The sequence below is a fragment of the Sitophilus oryzae genome, unplaced genomic scaffold, assembly GCF_002938485.1.
Source record: "Sitophilus oryzae breed Bouriz unplaced genomic scaffold, Soryzae_2.0 scaffold_817_pilon_pilon, whole genome shotgun sequence".
NCBI lineage: Eukaryota > Metazoa > Arthropoda > Insecta > Coleoptera > Curculionidae > Sitophilus > Sitophilus oryzae.
In genome coordinates, this window is record NW_022147436.1 from 82970 (window position 1) to 104964 (window position 21995).

At 37.7% G+C, this 21995-nt stretch overlaps 1 protein-coding gene across 3 annotated transcripts in view; it reads right to left on the reverse strand.

The window, feature by feature from the left end:
• Positions 1-21995, reverse strand: part of LOC115889648 (nucleolar protein dao-5-like) — a 260773-nt gene that overhangs the window by 44968 nt on the left and 193810 nt on the right. The window lies entirely within an intron of this gene.

Consider the following 21995-nt stretch of genomic DNA (forward strand, 5'->3'; position numbering starts at 1 on the left):
ACATAAACAAGAGACGCATTATCCCAAAATTTTCAGATAAGTCTACAGGTGAATTCTCAGTATACGGCGCAGAAAGATTTAAAGAGACACGTTAAAAGTTCATTCACACGTCAGCATTTAGTGAATGAGTGCATTCAATTAAAATCGTACTTACTCCAATCTATGTCTGAGTCTTACACCTCTTGCAGTGACATTTTTATGCTCATGTATGAAAATAAACTTATTAACATGTTCCCTAACTGCTATACCATTTTAAAGATTTTTTTAACATTGCCAATCACTAGCTGTGAAGCAGAACGCTCCTTCTCCAAGATGTCCTATGTAGAAAATAAATATAGGACAACAATGTCGAACCATCGACTAAATAATTTATCACTTCTTTCCATAAATTGTGATTTAACAAAAGACCATCAAAAGACTTGGAATGTGATGACCAAATAACTGTCAATTTCTGTGACTACAACCTATCAATTTCTTTTACTAATTCATAATAAGTAAATAAATAAAATTGTTTTATTGTTTTTTTTATATTCTTATTAAATATCACTATTTCGGTTTCTCTCTCACCCAAAGTTTGCCTGGAAGAGATTGCTACCACAGCAATAAGGTCGCCTTTTGTACAACTAATACTTGCGTAGATTTAAGTAACATTTATGTTACTTAAATCCACATATCACAAATACCGAAGTCTACAGCAGAATAGGCAGAAAAAGAGAATTGCTCAATATAATAAAAATAAGAAAAACATCATACTTAGGGCATATATTGAGAAATGAAAAATACCACGTCTTACAATTGATAGTTAAGGGTAAGATTGAAGGAAAGAGAGGTCTCGGCAGGAAGAAACTATCTTGGTTGAGAAACATCAGAAACTGGACTCACCTAATTTTGAAGAACTTATAAAGAAAGCCGAGAATCGTGAAGATTTTGCCAATGTGATCGCCAACCTCCACGAAAGAGACGGCACGCAAAGAAGAAGAATAATAATATATCATTATAGAAACAGTTTTTTGATATGGCTATTAGTTGAGTACTTATGTAGGCCCCTAAGTAGTTTCAGCCCAGGGCCCCACAAATTCACGATCCGCCCCTGCCTGTGTTAATACCTAGAGATCAGAAAAGAACTACAGTAGGATCTGGAAAGATCGCGGTGAAAGAAGCTACCTCAAAAATCTAATCTATACTAAACTGAATTTTAACAATACGTGAAGATACAAATTTTGACAAATAAAAAAAAACAAGTCTAAACTACGACAAGCCAATACATACATAACCCTGTAGTGTACGATCTCTAACAAAGATGTCAAATAAGTGCCACTATAAATTCAGCCGTGATACACTTTCCATGTTTATAGACTGGCTTTTTTTATATTTATTTCATCTCCTTGGCGAGTTGTTTTCTTTAGAGGCCACCCGCACGACCGTTTTATGTTTTACCGTTTCCTTATTATCCTTATTGGCCGGGTGAGACAACCGAACCGCCAGCAGACCGCCATATACGTTTCAACATTGTTTGCCTTGTTTTAGTTTATTTCCGATTGACATATCGGTTAATCAATATACAGGGTGGTCCGAACCGTATTCCGGAAACCTCGGCAGCATATTGTGCAGATAAAATAAGTAAAACAGTTCGTATAAATGTATGTTCTAAAATGCTTAGTTTCGGAGATACAGGGTGTAGATGTTTCATTTTTGTTTCGATTTTTTCCAAATAATTTAATGAAGTAATGTAAATATTTGGATGAAAATTGGTGTCTGGGAGTTTTTTGACATGACAAATTTGATTTTAGTATCAATATGACTCCTACTTTAGAGGGCGCCTCCTACAAATTTTTTAACAGGTTTGAGGACTAATAACTTTTAGTCCAAACCTGTATAAAATTACTGAGTAAAAAAATATGCATTTACGACATTTTTTTACGTAAAAAAGGTCTCTTGGGGAAAATCGCTACCGAGTAACGGTTCTCGAAATATTTGGAATTGAAATTATCAATACCTGTCATCATTGACATAAATTAAACATGTTGACTAAATAGTTATTAGACTGAAATCATAAATTTGAAATGTTTTTGTGCCAAAAGTTCAACAGAAACTGTTTTATCATCCTTTCTTCGCAGAAAAATTTATGATTAATTTAAAAAATATAAAAATTTCCCGAATTTATTATTTCAATCAAATAACTATAGTAAACGCCACGAATGTTTGGGAGTGATTTATCGCTTGATGAAGTTAGAATCGACACGCGCGCTATCATTTTTACTAGTAGTGGGAACTATCGAATGAATACTATCGAAACATTCGATAGTTGCAATTCATTCGAATAATTCGATAGCTAGTAAGAAAACATTCGTCGAAAACTATTCGAATAAAAATTATCGAATAGATGCGTCATCTGCCTTGAAATATTGTATTCTAGTAATTCGGCAACAAAAACCATTCATTTATAAAATTCATTCTTTATCAAATTCATTTATTCGTCAGGATCGATTTTAATGAAATATAAACTGGATTTTAGTTGTCGTCCGGCGACGTAGGTTTCTTTCGAGGGGTGTCTCACTATTGGAATTACCTGTACATTTTCTTGGCAGTCGCTGGCAGTCATTGGCAGTCTTACGGCAGTCGCCTATAATAATTACATGGCAGTCATAGGCAGTCTCCTTCGCAGTCATTGGCAGTCGCTTGGTATTAAAACGATATGTTGGCAGTACATGTACATTTTTTACCCAAGTGAGACACCCCTCGGTTTCTTTCCTAGAAACCCGACAGCGGTCGGTGGCAATGCTATGAAAGAAGCCGGCATCTTTGATTTTTTGCGGAGTCAAATAAAGATAAGGACACATTATTTTTTTTATTGAGGTGCTAGTATTTACACAGAAAATACATTATGAAGGGCGCTGTTGCCATATATTCGTATTAGTTGGTATTAGCAAAGAATATTATTCTTTAGCATTAGTTAGTTAGGGATAGTATGTCTAATGTTTTGCATTATTATTAATATTCTGTTATTACACTGCAATAATACTTTTTATTTTGGATGTAGGAAAATGATTTTTAATGTTTTTAAGCAAAGACTGGTTTAATAAATAATAATAACAGTAATAATTTTGTTATACCTATTAACAACAAAATTTAAAATCATTTAATAATATAAACATTTTTTTTAAAAAATAAATGAAATATTTCTTCGCAAAAAACTACATGTAAGAGAATTAGCATAAACAAAATACAAACATTGTTAACTTTTTTTTAAATTGGCACGTCATTAAGGGTGTATTCCAAACTTTCAATTTAATTTTTTCACCCCCAAAATTTGAGTTCAATAACCATTTACTTAACCACATTACTTAAATATGATTATTAAGTTCAACTAATTCATATTATTAAAACATCCAAAATACAAATATATATTTTTAAAATTAATTGTAAGTTCATCTCATCTCTCTCTTAAAAATTGTTACTTCTCAAAATTTCCCATTAAAAAACTGCAATCTAACCTAACCATAATATACCATATAAAATTAAATAATTGAAAGATCGGGCTACGAAAAATCTTGACCACTTCGCATACAATCGTCAATTAAAAAACCCCTACTATTTTAGTATTTTAAATATTTTAATAAACGCAAAAATAGCATAGTATTTACAAGGCGAAGTTATAAAAATTTGGAAGAACTAATAATGCACTGACGCACACAAAAATCAAACGAATACTAAATTTCATTTATCAAAAACATTCGATAGTCGTGGCTCGTGGCGCAACGATAACCATTTAGTCGCACGGCGAGGTTGTCACTTATGCTTTAGTATACAAATGAATGAATGATTTTATTTGAATAAAACCATTCGATAGTTGAAATCATTCATTCAGTAACCATTCGATAGTCTAATTCATTCGATAGTTCCCATCGCTAATTTTTACATTAAAAACGTACATTTTTACCGCAGACGTAGGTTTTTAAAGGCCCGGTCTAATCATCTGCCTGCGCTCCTCCTACTTATTCTAAAATGTTAGCGTGATTGACAAAGACGATACTATATCGCGTTTCTTTGACTGATTCGTTTTTGTGCGTCAGTCCATTGGTGTGCTTGCAGTGCGACCAATGGGGCATTCCATTTTATATTTATAACCAAATATATGTTTTGACAAGACTTTGACAGTTAAAACAACAAATTTCATCTTAAGGTAATGGTTCTGTTTATTTGCATCACCCATCTTTCTGAGAAGAATAATAATGTTGATGGTATTTTTCGTACCTTAAATTCTTTAGGCATAGCCGTAGAATAAGGGTAAAAATAATATTTTATACAATTTGTCGAATATACATATACATATAACCATATTAAATGTATGTTCACAACAATATGTATATTGATTATTTACATTCTAAATATCTTGAGAACAGTTAGTCGTAGGGATTTTTACCAAGAGACATTTTTTACGTAAAAAGTCACGGAAATGTATATTTTTTCACTCAGTAGTTTTATACAGGTACGGACGAAAAGTTATTATTCTTTAAAACAGTTAAAACACATGTAGGTGGCGCCCCCTACAAATAGGAGTCATATTGACATCAAAATCAAATTTCTCATGTCAAAAAACTCCCAGACACCAATTTTCATCCAAATATTGACATTACTTCAGAAATTATTTGGAAAAAATTGAAATAAAAATTAAACTTCTACACCCTGTATCTCCAAAACTAAGCATTTTAGGACATACATCTATACGAACTTTTTTACATATTCTTATCTGCAGAATATGCCGCCGAAGTTTCCGGAATACAGTTCGGACCACCCTGTATAGCTCGACGTTTAATGTCAAACTTGAGTTTAAATGAACGACAAAAATCATACAAAAAATAGACAAATAGACAATTCTCAATTTGTCTTGTTACAGTAACTCAATGGTTATGTGCAAAATTTGATAAAAATCGGTTTACTACTTGAAAATGGTATAAAAATTTTGAAATGAAAAATTACAATACTAGGTAATATTGCAATTTCAATAAAAATTTTTGAAAAATAGAATTTAAAAATACCCAAAATTTACAACAGATTTTCTCTAGTCGTGTACTATATTATGTAGAACCAGCAATACAAGCTCTGTATATATGTTAGCATCTGGAATCACGTTATGACATTGATATATGTCAATATGGCAATAATATCAGAAATAACAACTTGTCAATGATATCGGTATGTAGGACGTATTGGTGTGACATCTTGTGATTTATGGCTAAACAGGGATTTGCAGATTTGAAGTCAATTTATCAATATCCTATCCAGATTGTGATTGATTAACATATTAAAAAAATGGAATTTAAAATACTGGATGAAAAACAAACTCTTATAATTCCGACTATTATAAATAGTTCAAAAACAATAACATTATACAGTATGTCCCCGGATTGTCTTTACAAGAAAAACTTTTTTATTATTGACATTTTTTATTTTTCTTGTTCATACTTTTACAAATTTCCAACACCGTTTTAGAAAAAATTAAAAAAAAAATGAAAATATGGTTAAAAATTTTGGTTGAATTTTAAAGTAAATTTTTAAGTCCTAAAAATCAAAAGGCGTTATGGTAATATGATTTCGATTTCATTCTTTGATTAGATGGTTATTAGTACACTACTATAAAAGATACCGTATAATCGAAAAAAAACGGCATCCAGTTGGCTTGGAAATGAACATGATAATGATATTCCCCATATAATTTTGCATATTAAATGTCTGCGATCTTCATTTGATAGCTATCGCTGACGCGGTTTTTCTCCATCATATTCTCTTATTATTACAAAGAGTGCATATTTATGTCATTAATAAGTAAATTGTGGTTTACTGCGTTTTTCATGAATATAAATAAAGTTTATAATGAGAATAAAACATTTAAATAATAAAATGAATAAAAGCCTATCCAACAAGATAATAACTCTTTCAGCTTGAATAGGAATTTTAATGTTTGAAAGCTGCTAACTATTAAATTAGAGAAAATGGGAAATAAAACTTTATGACGTGCATAATTATACCTGTTTTCTAAAAACATGCTATTATCTGTTAAGTAATAAAATTTATTCAATCACGTTTGAATATCGTATACCTATTTTAACTCACCAAGACAAAACAGGAGGATCTATCGATAAGTATGTAAATAAAGTAGTATGTAGTAAACAAGTAAGTAGAGTAAATAGACTGAGACCATTGAAAAGCCAGTATCCGAGACGATTTTACAAAAGTTAGTTTATCTACGATATCAGATATCAGTCGTGCCAAAGTTTATGGCATAATATGCGAAACAAAGGAAGATGGGTTGTTAGAAACAATCTTACAAGAAAAAATCTTTGAACGAACAGGACCAGAAAGATGGAGGATATCATGGCTGAAAAATAGAAGGACTTGGTTGATCAAAACATCCTCAGAACTCTTTCGGATTGCTGCAAACAAAGTCTGGATCGCTATTGTTACGTTTTTCGTCGGTTCCGTGTGGATAGAAAGTCACAATTTATTTAAACACTATTTATTTAACACTAATGAACAAAAATAATAACGATAAAAGACTTATAGAACTATTTACAAACGATTTATAACTAAGAATTTATTTTGAATTTTAGCGCGTCAACTGTATATTTATAACTGCCCCTGTAGGCCACCGCCGCCGGCTTTTATACCAACAGGTAAAGAACTCTAGAATTGTCCATAGATCGTTAGGTGCGTAGAGAAGGTTTTCGAATGTTCTCGTATGTACTCGTCCATTCCAGTGGGACTCGATTCTTCTCGAACGAATGAATCATTGCGGTGTCTATGCGATGTTAAGGTCATACGAGGGCGGGCCATATTGTGAGGTTAGGTCGAGTCCACACGGGCCCGCAACACTGCCCCCTTCTTAGGCACATGCTCGTCCCGAGATGTATACGGTGAATGAAGGTATTTGCAAAGCTGGCCCCTGGTACATTGCGAAGTCTGGTAGAAATAGCAGTCTACAGTTTTCTCTCCCGATCTCAGCTTTGGGTTGTAGCAGCAAACGAGGATCTCGATTCCCGTAAATCTGAACAAGACTTCAATCATGTTCCGGATTGTACGCCAACTCAAACCATCGAGTCCACACGCCAGCTTCGGAATGGCTAATCGTGCAATGTTGTTGTTTAGCAGGGCTTCTCTCAGTTCAATCAGGGTCTTCCATAGATTGAGATAAGTCGGCTTACTCGGGGACCATTCCTTGGTGACCAGGTAGAAGATGTGCCTTGCTTGACCATGTGCATTGTCGGTTAGCCTCAAGACGCTTCCAACCTCTGGATCCTGTCGGCGTAGTTCTCCGACACGCCCAAACTTCTCATTGAACGTCGCAGCGATTCCTCTGGACATCCGCAAATCTCGAGCCACACAATGAGCGAGCGAATAATCAGGAGGCACGGAAAAGAGGTCTCGTTGATCTTCTTTGGTTACACCATAGCGAGCCTTCTCACTGCTGTTGTATCGGGCCATGAAATCGTCAAAGGACATCTCCGAATCAGGGGGATCAAAGCTGCAGGTTCTCACGGTCCCAGCACGATCTTCTATTTCGCCTTGGTAGGGGCTCAAACGGTTGAAATGGACTACCCTCGGTTTTCCTTTTGGCAATTTTCTGATACGGTATACGACGTCATTAATTCTATCCATGACTTCGTATGGCCCTTCCCACGAGGATTGTAGCTTCGGAGATAACCCACGACGTCTCTGCGGGTTATATAGCCACACCAACTTCCCTGGTTGGTATCCTCCATGCTCAGCTTGAATGTCGTAGTGTTCCTTCATTCGGTCACTAGCACTTTGAATATTTAGGCGGACTCTCTGATGAATGTCGTCCATCCTTTGACGTAGTGTGTGGACATAATCTTCTCCGGCGACTTCTTCTCCCGGTCGGCAACCAAATTTCAGATCACAGGGTAGGCGCACTTCCCGTCCCATAACGATGCTGGCTGGAGTTTGCCCTGTAGATTCTTGGACGGATGAACGGTAGGCCAACAGGAACAGGTGAAGAAATTTGTCCCAGTCTCTTTGGTGGTCAGAGACTACTTTGGCCAGATAACGGTTGATAGTTCTGTTCATGCGTTCAACCATCCCATCGGATTGTGGATGTAGAGCAGTCGTCCTGGTCTTGCGGATGTTCAGGACTTCACAGACGCCTTGGAACAGATTGGACTCAAAGTTTCTTCCCTGATCTGAATGAAGCTCCATGGGAACACCAAACCTGCAGATCCATTCTTTAACAAGGGCATCAGCAATCGTGGACGCTTCTTGATTTGGCAACGCGTAGGCCTCGACCCATTTGCTGAAGTAATCCATTACTACCACAATGTATTTGTTGCCATCGTTCGTCTCCGGGAAAGGACCAGCCACGTCGATCGCTATTCGTTCGAAGGGACTACCAACATTGTACTGGCGCATAGGGGCTTTACCACGCTTTTGTGGCCCATTAATGGCTGCGCAAATGTCACATTTCTTACACCAGGCCCTCACATCTTCTTTGCAGTTCACCCAGTAGAACCGTTCACGCAGCTTGCCAAGTGTCTTGGTAACACCAAGATGTCCTCCGCTGGTTCCATTGTGAACTTCCTCCAAGACTTCTGGGACCCTCTTCTTTGGAATGACGATCTGCCTTCTCTCTTCTTGTCCCTCCGGTCTCTCGATCACACGGCGAAGTAGTCCGTTATCTATTACCAAGGAATTCCACTGGGCCCAGTACGACTTTACGTTCGGCGAATATCTGCAAACTTCTTCCCACGTTGGTCTTTGGCCTGTGTTTTTCCAGTTAATTACTAAACCTAATTCTGGGTCACTGGTTTGGTCATTTGCAAGATCTTCGGGTGCCAACTATCATTAACCACAGTTGTTCTTAGGAGTTTCACTTCTTTCTCTTCTGCTCGGGAACAATGCTTACAGTCCTTAGCGCAAGGTCTTCTGGAAAGTGCGTCGGCATTCCAATGGATTGCCCCAGCTCGATGTTCTGTGTCGAAGTCAAATTCTTGTAATTGTTCAATCCATCTAGCTACCTGCCCTTCAGGATTCTTAAACTGCAACACCCATTTCAAAGCAGCATGGTCTGTTCTTAACAAGAACTTTCTTCCATAGAGATACTTGTAGAAGTGTTCCACTGCTTTAACTACTGCTAGTAATTCTCGTCTGGTTACACAGTAGTTCCTTTCCGGTTTTGACAAGGTCTTACTAAAATATCCAATGACTTTTTCTTGACCATCCTGGATCTGAGACAGAATAGCGCCTAACGCAACATTGCTAGCGTCGATATCCAATATAAAGTTTCCGTTGCCAAGAGGGTAGCTAAGTATGGGCGCACTAGTCAGGTCCTTCTTCAATTTTCGGAATGCCTCGTCAGAATCTGAGTCCCAAGAGAAACGCCTCTCGCCTTCGGTAAGTCTGGTCAATGGTTTTGCGATGGTGGCGAAACCCTGTACATAGCGGCGATAATATGTGCATAGTCCCAAAAAGCTTCGTAGTTCATGTTTATCTTTAGGTATTGGCCACTCTTCCACTGTCTTGGTCTTCTGTAGATCTACCGCAACTCCTTGGGAGGAGACTACATGTCCCAAGTTTCAAACCAGAGCTCCCTAGTCGCTTGAAAACTTCTTCCAAATTCTTCAGATGATCGTCAAAGGATTTCCCAACCACTATGATGTCATCCAGGTACACTAAACAGGTAGTCCAGGATAGACCCTTTAACACAGACTCCATTAGTCTCTCAAAGGTAGCTGGCGCGTTGCACAATCCAAAAGGCATGACGGTAAATTGCCACAGTCCGGTGCCCACCGAGAACGCTGTCTTCTCTCTGTCTTTCGGCGCCATGTCGACTTGCCAATATCCACTCTTCAATCTAAGGTAGAGAATATAGTCGATCCCGCCAGCCTGTCTAGAGTATCGTCTATCCTCGGCAGGGGATAGCTATCCTTCTTGGTAACATTATTAAGTTGCCGATAATCAACACAGAACCTGGTGGTACCGTCTTTCTTCTTTACTAGTACTACCGGCGATGTCCACGGGCTGTTAGATGGTTCGATGACACCCTCTTCTTTCATTTCTCGAAGGATTTTGTCAGCTTCTTCACGTTTGGCGAGCGGCAGTCTACTCGGATTTTGTTTGATTGGTCGTGCATCTCCGGTGTCAATTTTATGTTGTACTAAATTGGTACGACCTCTATGTCCTGCTTCTCCTTTATCAAACACATCTTGATACTTGATTATCAGGTTTCTCAATTTTCTACTATCTTCGGGAAATAATCCCTTAACGTTTACTAACTCCTTAACCATTTTGTCCGGAATTTTTGAAATCGAAACTTTGGAGGCTTCCACGCTTCGAATGACTGAGGAGGCCGAACAACAGTACCCTAACAGGGTTCCCTTCTTCAAGGATACAGAATGATAATTCGTGTTCATTACTCTTACCGGTACAGACTTCTTCGCTCGTAGCAGGGGTTTTCCAACAGCGACCCCTCGTCCTATTTCGCTGTCATGGTTCCTTGGCTCCAACAGAATAATACTCCCATTATTCGTTTTACCTTCCAGGCGACCATCCAAAAATATCTCACAGCGCTCAGGGATCGAAACATCTTCTGCTACTACCACGCGAAGCGTCTCCTCACATTTTCGATGTAGAACCACTTCTTCTTCATTTATTTTCAAAATTTCTTGTTTGAGGTTTAGTTCAAAACCTCTAGTGGTCACGATGTCCATTCCGAGAATAAGTTCATCTTCGATGTCTGCTACTAACACTCGATGATTAAAACAGGTGCTTCCGATAACAAAATTAAGATCTACCTCTCCATGGATGAGAGCGCAGCTTCCTGTAGCTGTACGTAGTCGCCATTGTGTTGTTTTAATCCTTTTTGATGTTTTAAGGATATCCGGCCTGATGATCGTTTTGGTCGCACCCGTATCCAACAGCATGGTCCGTAACTCTCCATCCACGAAACTAGCCACAAAAATGCTGTTGAACTTGTGTTGTAGCGATGCGACTTGAACAGTTTTCGTTGGAACCTGTTGGGTACTGCTCCATATGTGTCCCTTTGATTCGACACTTGGCGAAACCGAGTCCACGTCTTTTTCTTGACAGTGACTTCTTACGTGTCCTGCCTGGCCGCAATTCCAGCAACAAGTCGGTCCTTTCTTGCCCATGTACTCCTCCATGACTTTCCGTACAATGCTTTCCACGGATTTGTCGGAACATTGGTTGACCGCCCGTACTCTCACTAGAGACCGAGAACTGTTTCGCGGCCTCAAATTCTAGGGCACGTGCTAAAGCATCCACCAAGCGCGTTGGGTGGGCTAGAAGAAGCGCTTGCCTTGTCTCCCTGTCACGTAAGCCATCGGAGAATGTCTGTACTGCCAACCGCTCCATAACATTCTCGGGCGTAGCAGGATACGCAAGGCGAACCAGGCGGGCTACGTCGGCTTCAAACTCCTGCAGAGACTCATTTGACTTTTGAATGCGATTTTTTAGCTGTGAATGATAGACATGTTCCAAATGAGCTTGGCCGTACCTCATTTCTAAATGTCGTACCAATTGCTGATAATCTCCCTGTTCCGATGGTGACAGTGTCTGCAGGATATCAGTCGCATCTCCTCGCAGTGCGACAGTCAAAGCGGTAGCCTTTTCAGCGATTGTCCATCCGTTCGCTCTCGCAGCGGCCTCAAACTGGCAAAAAATATTGGCCCAAGCGGTTTTTCCGTCAAACTGTGGAGGCTTAATAACTGACTTTTGAGATATACTTATTTTCGACTAGTTTCGGTGCCTCCGATGTTTCTTGACATTTTGGTGAATTGGCCTTTTCTATTTCTTGTTTTAAAATTTCGATTTTTCTATTTACATCTTCCTCAATCTCTGTTATTTTATCTTGTGTATCTATTATCTTTTCTTCTAATTCCTGTATTTTATTATTAAAGCTGGCCTGTATATCTTTAGAATTTTCTGCGATCTTATCTTCTAAAATATTAATTAAATCCTGGGAATTTTTCATCATTTTATCACTGATTTTATCTTCTAAATTATTCAAATTGCCGTTTAAATTGTCTTGCAATTCTCGGGAATTTTCTGTAATTTTGTCATTCAAACTGTCTTCTAATTTTTGAGAGTTTTCCGTCATTTTATCTTCTAATTTTTGTAGGCACGAGTCAAGGTCACCTTCGAACTCAAAGCAAAATGTGTCCGGATCCTCGCCTTCCTCCCTCAAAACGTCTCTCAGTCTGGTTTGCAAAATACTTTTCTTTCCATCTGTCTCGCACTCTCTCTCTTCCAATATGGATTTCAGTTCGACACTTTCAAGTCTTTCAACAATTTCTTCGGAGCCATTGTTAGTCTTTTTTATTTTTCTTATCACACACGCCACACCTGACACCAATTGTTACGTTTTTCGTCGGTTCCGTGTGGATAGAAAGTCACAATTTATTTAAACACTATTTATTTAACACTAATGAACAAAAATAATAACGATAAAAGACTTATAGAACTATTTACAAACGATTTATAACTAAGAATTTATTTTGAATTTTAGCGCGTCAACTGTATATTTATAACTGCCCCCTGTAGGCCACCGCCGCCGGCTTTTATACCAACAGGTAAAGAACTCTAGAATTGTCCATAGATCGTTAGGTGCGTAGAGAAGGTTTTCGAATGTTCTCGTATGTACTCGTCCATTCCAGTGGGACTCGATTCTTCTCGAACGAATGAATCATTGCGGTGTCTATGCGATGTTAAGGTCATACGAGGGCGGGCCATATTGTGAGGTTAGGTCGAGTCCACACGGGCCCGCAACACTATGATGATCGCCAACATTCATTGGCATCCTACTATTGTATGGGAGGGAGGAAGTGTCCCCCTTCCTTGAATTATAACTCATCATACAGTCTCAGGGCTTGGACAAAAGGTAGTACTTGAGACGGTTTTACAGAGGTTACTTCTCCGTCTCCAATATCGAGCGTACCAAAGTTTATGGCACGAATGGTTGTCTCGGCGCACTCAGTGATTAAGTGTTTTGATGTTCCCCCATTTTCCCCACATAATCCCTTCTATATCTTATCTATCTTCTAGTAAGCCCACATAATCTGCATTCGTCTTTGTTTCTTAGCTTCAATCTACTGAGGTGTTCGTTGAGGAGACAGTGTCCTGTTAAAAACTCCGTGACTTGAAATCAAGAGTTGTATACCCTTTTTATAGAACTTCTATACTACTAAACGGTTGTATAAATGGGCCTTTTTTGGTTGTAAAGCTATCATATTACGGTCTTATAGCACGTTATATGAATTGAGGTATCCTATAAAAATTATCACATAGCTGTTTATACAGCCTTTATAAAATAAAATTTGCTACTTGGGTAGGGCCCCGAAACCGGTAGTGAGAGCAGGTTGATCCACATTATGTCGAACACAGCGTGGAATTAATTACTATATTAGCAGTTTAAGGCAAGAAACTCTTATATAATTTTATTATATACCTAAAAACTGCAAGAAATTTATTTTCCATTATATAAATTCTTTATATATTAGGAAAACTTAACTTTACCGCTATTTGTAAATCTTGGAAGCTATCGCACATTCCTTTAGCTTATTTTATGTGAAATATACTTTCAGCAATTTGACGTTCCAGCTCACGACTTTGAAAATATTAGAATTTTGCTAAATTATTATTTTTCAAATTAATGAATTGGAACCAATGAACCCATATGATGGCCTCCCTGATTCCCGGATTTGTTCGTTCTCGAGTTCTGATTTTGGGGTTTTTTTAAATAATATGATATACATCCTGGCAACTACAATAATGTCGAACACCTGAAAAATGGTTTAATAATGCAATCTTTTAGATATTTGCAAACCCATCCCGTTATTAGTAGTTCTCTCGGTCGTAAGTCCTGAGAAATTTCTTCGAGTGTCTTAGACCGTAGAAGGATTCCCATTCCAGGTTACGGATGGAGGTTCTTCCAGGTTCTTGAGTTCTGCTTTAAGTTGGTTTCCACTTGGGAAACAGAACGGTTCTGGTTCAGTTAAGAAGACGTTCCTAAGAAATGGCGCACTTTCGGACTTCCCATTCTACCAAAAAATGTCCCCTCTCTTAATTTTGATTTTAATAAAGGTTTCCTGTCTGATATCTCTTCAATCGGTCCTGATGAACTACTTTCTAAAATATATGAGCACTAATACAGAGCGTACATATTAGTTTCGCTTTGCATCGTTTAATTGTGGATCTCAGGTATTACAGGAAATCACGGAATTAATTTCGTAAAATGTCATAATTAATTGAATCATTTCAGTTTGCCTGTTTGCCGGTTCTAGTCAATGAATGTATTTATTTTTTACATCGATTTAGGGCCATTGTATGTAGAAATACACATGTCACCACATTTAAACTTATTTTTCAAGAAACTAAATTAATACTACTTAAATGAAAATACAAAAAGCTTTGAAAAGTGGCCGAATTGTCAGAAGAATGTTAGTAAATTTTATAATAATGTAACGTTTTTAGTTCGTTACATGTCTTTTTTATATATAATATATGATGTCTGGCCTATCATCACCGGATTCCCTCTCGTTCAGGCCGGATAGTTTATTTGACGCGTAATGTTTATGTTCCCTAGTCGCCAACCCTGTTATCGTTCGACACAACCCTGTTATTGCTCTGAGGAGGCGCTGTCAACATCGCTTCTGTCAACTGTCTCCGTGCTTAACCTCACTTTGTTTTGACGCTCTGTTGTATCCCAGCTTTTGGAAATGGTGATTATTTAAGTCTTGCTGTATAATTTGAATCAGCTGCTATTTCGAGGCTACAGGTAAAGATGAGTTATTACCTTTTATAGATTCGATATTATTATTGAATATTTTTAGGGTAGAGTTACGGATGTCCCAACTTGTATTTGTGTTTTGCTGGCACGTTGGCGTCCCTTTTCTTTTGTCCTCCAGAATGTCACATGGAAGAAAGGATGTTGTTTATTATTTATTGAGCCCTCGGAAGTATTTCGAGGTAGGTTTATTTTGTTTATTAGACCTTGTTTGGTTTTAAACAAGAGTTTCATATTTTTAGGGTCCAAGATACGGACTGTGTCCAAGATACGGGCTGTGTCCAAGATACGGACTGTGTCCAAGGTACGGACTGTGTCCAAGGTACGGACTGTGTCCAAGGTACGGACTATTTCCAAGATACGGGCTGTGCCCAAGATACGGACTGTGTCCAAGGTACGGACTGTGTCCAAGGTACGGACTGTGTCCAAGGTACGGACTGTATCCAAGGTACGGACTGTGTCCAAGGTACGGACTGTATCCAAGGTACGGACTGTGTCCAAGGTATGGACTCTGTCCAAGGTACGGACTGTCTCCAAGTACCACAGCGTGGATGTAGCTTGAGTCCCATGCTGCTTCACTCCCATTTCTAAGCCTAGTCAGTAGCTACGGCTGTAGTGATTCACGGTGTCCTCAATCTGGCCCCTTTTGTTGTTTTGGCCAACAGGATGGCCGACAGACAGTACAGAGATGCTAGACCACCTCACGCTGCTACTGTTTGAAGCAAGATTACATAAAGAACCGCTAAGTGTAGATTTACGTTCTAATTTTTATGTTTTGGATTTTCTATATTTTCAGTCTTAAACAGTAACGTACATTTTAAATAATATCGTACAGACTATATTTAGTGGTTAGACTATTAAGAACATTTATGTCGATGCAGTAGTTACAATGTGATTTAGATTTTAGGTTTCATTATATTACGCCTTGTAATAGTATTACTTTCTATAGATATTATTATTGCGCTATATTAACAGATGAATAACGAGACATAGATTCTAGAATCTACAGGTTGCAACACATCAGATTTAATACCGCATAAAATTTAACAATTTAAATAAAGTAATGCTACTTTTCTTATATTTTCTATAACGTTACACGCATTGTATTTTTCATAGTCTCTTTCATAGAACATATTTAATATTATTTACATACATAGTTTTACTCAACAAATAACCACTATAATAATTATTAAAATTGTACAATGCTATTTACCATCAGAATTCATCATGAATAAATATAGTCATTAGTTTTAAGTATTATACAACTGTGTTTTCTTTCTCTGTACATGCCTGGCGCCCAATATCTATTTTTTTGTTTATTGTTCTTAATTAGTTTCCTTTCCAGTGAAATACCTTATCCACGACTGATCTCCGATGAAAAGCTGCCGTTCGCAGTGGTAGTGGTTTAAAAAAACGCTACAATAATATTTATATAACATTTATTGATCCATCCCGGTAACGCAAGAACTGCTTTACTCCAAAAGTTTCCTGAAATAGAATAACGAACCCTATTAAAGTATACTTTACTCAAACTTGTGCCACATACAAAGTTTACATTAAATTAGTAAATTGAAACGAGCGACCTACTTACGCCGAGGAACTACCTACCTACTCCATAAGTCTGTTAGTTTCCAGATCTTTTAATTCAAATCTAAAATATTTAAAAACAAGTTCTATACAGGTCTAGGGTTACACAGGCCGACAAAAAAAAAATTTTTCGATGTAACACAAAGCTCAATAGGATATTGTGGTAGAATGAACCTATCTAATCACGAAAGTGGCAAAAAAAAAGTCGTAACACGTAAGGTTTTTTTGTTACATTAATAAAACATCATTCAATATTACAATATTCAATATATTAAGATAGCTATTCAAAACATGATTTAAGAACTTCTTAAGCCTATATACCGATTATATTTTATAGTTTACACTCCTCAAACATTACTTATACCTAAAAAGTACAAAAACAATCGAAACGAGATCAAAACATAAACAAAAAACTTTTACTTTTTCCTTTTATGAGGGACCGCGTCTTCTCTCTTCAAAACCAACAGTAATCACCCATCATGGCTGGATCCCATCGTCCTTGATAACGAATTTCCATTGTCCTTATGTCTTGATGGAATCTCTCACCTTGCTCATCACTGACAGCACCCATATTTTCAGGGAAAAATGACAAATGAGAATGGAGAAAGTGAATTTTTAAAGACATTCGGGCACCAAGCGATTTATAAGCATCTAAAAGCTCATTAACCAATTGTTCGTAGTTCGCATCCTTATTGTTTCCCAAAAATCCCCTCACTACACTAACAAATGAGGTCCATGCTCTGAGTTCCTGCCTGGTAAGCGTGTCTGTGAAATTTGTGTCGTCCAACAATTTCCTGATTTGTGGTCCAATAAAAATACCCTCTTTCAATTTGGCATCACTCAACTGGGGAAAGACTTGCCTTAGGTATTTAAATCCATCACCTTCTTTATTCATAGCTTTCACGAAGTTTTTCATGAGGCCAAGTTTGATATGAAGAGGAGGCAGGAGGACGTCTTTGGGGTCTACAAGAGGGATATACTTGACATTTTGGGAACCCGGTTGAAATTCACTTCTTTCTGGCCAAATTTTCTGTACATAATGATGATTTACTGCACGACTGTCCCACAAACAAAGAAAACAGCAATATTTTGTAAATCCTCCCTGAAGTCCCACTAAAATTCCTATAACTTTCAAGTCCCCACATATCTGCCATTTATACCTGTTGTAGTTGATTCTATCTAAAAGCATGCGCATATTTTCATAAGTTTCCTTCATTGTCACTGAATGGGCAACTGGTATAGAGGGTTTTAAATTTCCGTTATGCAATAACACAGCTTTTAGGCTATATTTCGACGAATCTATGAATAAGCGCCACTCACAGGGAGAATGTTCTATAGAAAGTTCCTGCATTAAGCCATCGATATCAGTACATGCACACAACGAATCCTCCATACTGTAGAATGCAGAGAACGGAGCATTTCTTTTTCTAAAAGTGGTGATTTTTGTTTCATTGGCTAACAGATTCCATTCCTTAAGCCGGGATCCAAGAAGTTCTGACTGCTGCTTTGATAACCCCAAGTCACGCACTAAGTCATTCAACTCGCTTTGAACAATCAAATGTGGCTTGTCGGAACCGCCCTCTGGGGTAAAGGTAGGATCAGTACACTGGTCTCCAGAGCTGTTTGATTCAATATCTTCCTTATCTTCCAAAACAATACCTTGCCAGTCTAAGGGCGCGATCGGCACTGGGAGATCTGCACCATGAAGAACAGGTCGTATGGCAGACGGCAAATTGGGATACTCGATCTTGTGCTTTTTGTTTTTGGAAAACCTTCAGTTTTCGTCAGGCAAAAATAGCAATCGTCAAAATGGTTAGTTGGTTCTCGCCATACCATTGGAACCGCAAATGGCATTTTTTCCTCTTCCCTTTCATCCACTGCACAAGCGACACGCTACAAGTAACGCAGCACACATGAGGAGCCCACTGCTTGTCTTGATCTCCAACCAAAACTCCAAAATACTTGAAGTAGGCTTTCTTCACATTTTCAGAAAATGGTCTGGCTTGTGATTGCACCATAAATTCTCCACAAATGTAACAAAATCGATCAGGAGACACTTTACAACTGCGGCGCGTTTGACTTGACATTTTCGTACTATTTATCTACACGCATAGAACAACTCACGTCGAAAATCAACTGAAAACTGAACTCTCTTATGTTTTTCACAATATATTATAGTGCACAAAATGCGTCCCTTTCAATCATCCCATCATAAAATTTACCTGTATGTAAACGAATCTACCTAGACTTAATACCTGACATCTATAAAATTGACTACCTGCAAAAAAGAGGCGTAATTAGGCAACTGAAAAGTGGTACGTGTAGGAGCTTCAGGAGTATTTTTTCTGTTATTAGAAGCATATTTTTATGAAGAAATTCTGCAACTGACTCGTGTTACAAAAATCATGTCGGCCTGTGTTATTATCGTATCGCAGCAGCAGCGATGCGGTTAAGTAGTGAAGTGATATTAACTCCAAGAAGATTAAATTTTTACGAGTCAATCAGATTCTGGATAAATTCCAAAGTTCCAGGTTATAAAGTTGAGTGTAAGTCGGACCGTTAAACTCTCATATTCGACAACGTATTTCAAAAATTAATAGTGCTGAAGAAGCAGCAATTTGTCTTATCAACGTGTCCCATCATGTTTAATATTATTGTATATTTTCTAGTTTTTTTTTATGAACAGATTTCTTCTTGTTCTTAGGATGCCGATAATTAGGCAAAGGAAATAAAGAATTAGGGGAAGAAAATAAAGTCCTCCTACTCTGGGTGCCAGAACTGCCAGACCACCAAGGGACATGAAAAATCAAACGATCAAGCTAGAAAAGGAGCGAACACTCCACAAATGGACCATGCAGGACAGTTCTGATTCCTAAGTGGAAACCAACTTAAAACGGAACTGAAAAACCTGGAAGAATCTTTCCGTAACCTGGAATGGGAATCATCCAATCCCCGGACTAAGACACTTGAAGAAATTTCTCAGGACTTACGACCAAGAAAAATCAAAGATTTTCCTTGATTTAAGTAAGAACAATATTCGGACTGTCACGGGATTTTTAACAGGAGACTGTCTCTTCAATGAACACCTCATTAGATTGAAACTAAGAAACTTTGTGGGCTCAAAAACGTCAGAAGGCGTAGGAGCTGGGATAGTAGGGCCGAAACAAGGGAGATCCTTCCACGTAAGCCTATCTAAGGATGTCACAATTTTCCAGCCAGAAATAACGGCAATCCACTATTGTGTAGAAGAAATAATAAGGCAACAAAGAACAAATCGTTCAGTGGCCATCTTCACAGACAGCCAAGCGGCGCTAAAGGCACTCGGCTCCGCGGAGGTCAATTCTAGACTAGTGTGGGACTGTGTGCGTGCTCTGAATACTTTGGGCGAACGTAGCACTGTTACGTTGGCCTGGGTGCCAGGGCACGAGGGTCACAAGGGTAACGAAAAGGCAGATGAAAGGGCCAAGCAAGGCTCATCAATGCCATCCATAGGCCCAGAACCTTTCTGCGGCGTTGTAAAGGCGGTCACGAGAATGGTCACGGAAAGATGGGTGGTCAACAAATCTCTAGAATGGTGGAGAAACTCACCAGGACAGAGACAGGCGAAAAGGTTCATTGTAGAACATTCGCCAAAATTCACGGTAGACTTGATAAGCAAGGACAGAAAGACAGTCAAAGCTGTAGTAGGTCTACTAACAGGGCATTGTAAGCTAAATGGGCATCTAAAGCTGATGGGATTGACAGACGAAGCTATGTGTAGGTTCTGCCAATCTGAAGAAGAAACGTCAGCACACATTTTATGTCGGTGTGACAGCCTGGCAAATGTGCGGTTCCAGGTAATAGGCAATGATAGGCCATTGCCAAGGAGCTACATGGAGGGTTCAGTCTCCAAGTTGCTAAACTTTGTGAAAAGGATAGGACTGGAGAATGTAATCTAAGGATAAGAAGAGGACCACAATAGATCTGAGAAGGTCGCAGTGGATCAGGCCGAAAGCCACCTAATCTATGCAGATTCTGTGATAGGATGCCAATCCGTTGCGAATGTTGGCGGTCATCAAAGCGATCCAGACTTTATTCGCAACAATCCGGAAGAGTTCTGAGGATGTTTTGATAAAAGTCCTGGCATTCTTCAGTCATGATATCCTGCATCTTTCTAGTCCTCTTCGTCCAAAGATTTTTTCTTTCTATAGTGATTCTATCCCATCTTCCTTAGTTTCGCATATGTCCATAGGTATTCTAGTTTACGAGCCTTTCGAGAAATTGTGTTCATCACTTCCATATCTCCACGAAATACAAAATTTACAAAAAAATATAACAAGTGTCAGGAAATAACTAAATTATATATAATGCACACGTGAAGTAATTGAATTAATATAGGTAACTCTTTAACCGAATTAGTTACATAAACTCTTTAACTAGAATTAGCATTGAATTGTTCATATCACGCAATGACAAAAAGCATTAAATACAAGTTTAAAGGTTTTCGTAACGATATAATACGTACATTCTTTTATCAATATATCAAAAAATTATTTGTGAATTATAAATATAAAAATTTAAATGTAACCTCAAAATCTATTCACAAGAACCACGCTACAACAACATTAAAAACATATGTATTATTACATTTATACTTATTTATTATTTTATTACTACTTATTCTTTAAAAATGTTTAATTCTAAAATAAATCTGTTAATTAGGAATTTACTCTTGGATTTTACTCGTACTAAACAGTACTTTCCAGTTTTTTTTTCTTTTTATTGTCTTACGGTTCAACATTTTTTAAAGGCATACTACAAAAAGATTCCGTCCAATTTACTACAATGATTCAATAAAATTTAAATAGTTGTCATAATAAAGGTATTATTATTTTGATGAATTGAAAATTATTAAACTGCAATACAAGATACTTAAGAAAGTGCCATTTATAATACATTGAAAATTTCTGAAATTATAATACCGTATGATCCAAAAAAATGGCGTCCATTTGGCTGGGAAATGACGATATACTCTGTTTTTTTTCTCAGGTAAGATTTCGACAGACGATAACAGAAGAAAAGCAGATGACGTCCCATACCAATCTATTTATTTTACTAAAAAAAGTTTCTAATAATTTTTAAGTTATCTATGGATGGGTTTAAATATAAATCCGTCATGCGTCGTGTCTTGTTGTTTTTAACCAGTTTTATTGGTTTATTTAAAAAATGACAGATCGTATTTCAATTTTATTGGTTTGACGGAACGATGAACGACAAACGGACGCCGATGCGTATGAACTCGCCTTTAGATTTTTGTCATTTTGACGCTTGTCAAAGTCTTGCCAAATTATAGGTTATAATTTTGTGTCAACTTTTGTTAAATACCCTGCGTTTTGGAAGATGATGCATTTTGATTCGTATTATTACGTGTGTTTTGTGTCTTTTGAAGTCAAGTGGAGGAAAAATCGAGTGAAAATTAACTGTAGACCCAGAGCACAGTTTATGGTTAATACTCGCTGCCCAAGCAGAAAGGCTTATACACCAATGAAGTTGCCATCGATAAAGTTTGTATACCATTTCGTCGTAGATAAGTGCATCTCGTATATGGTAGAAG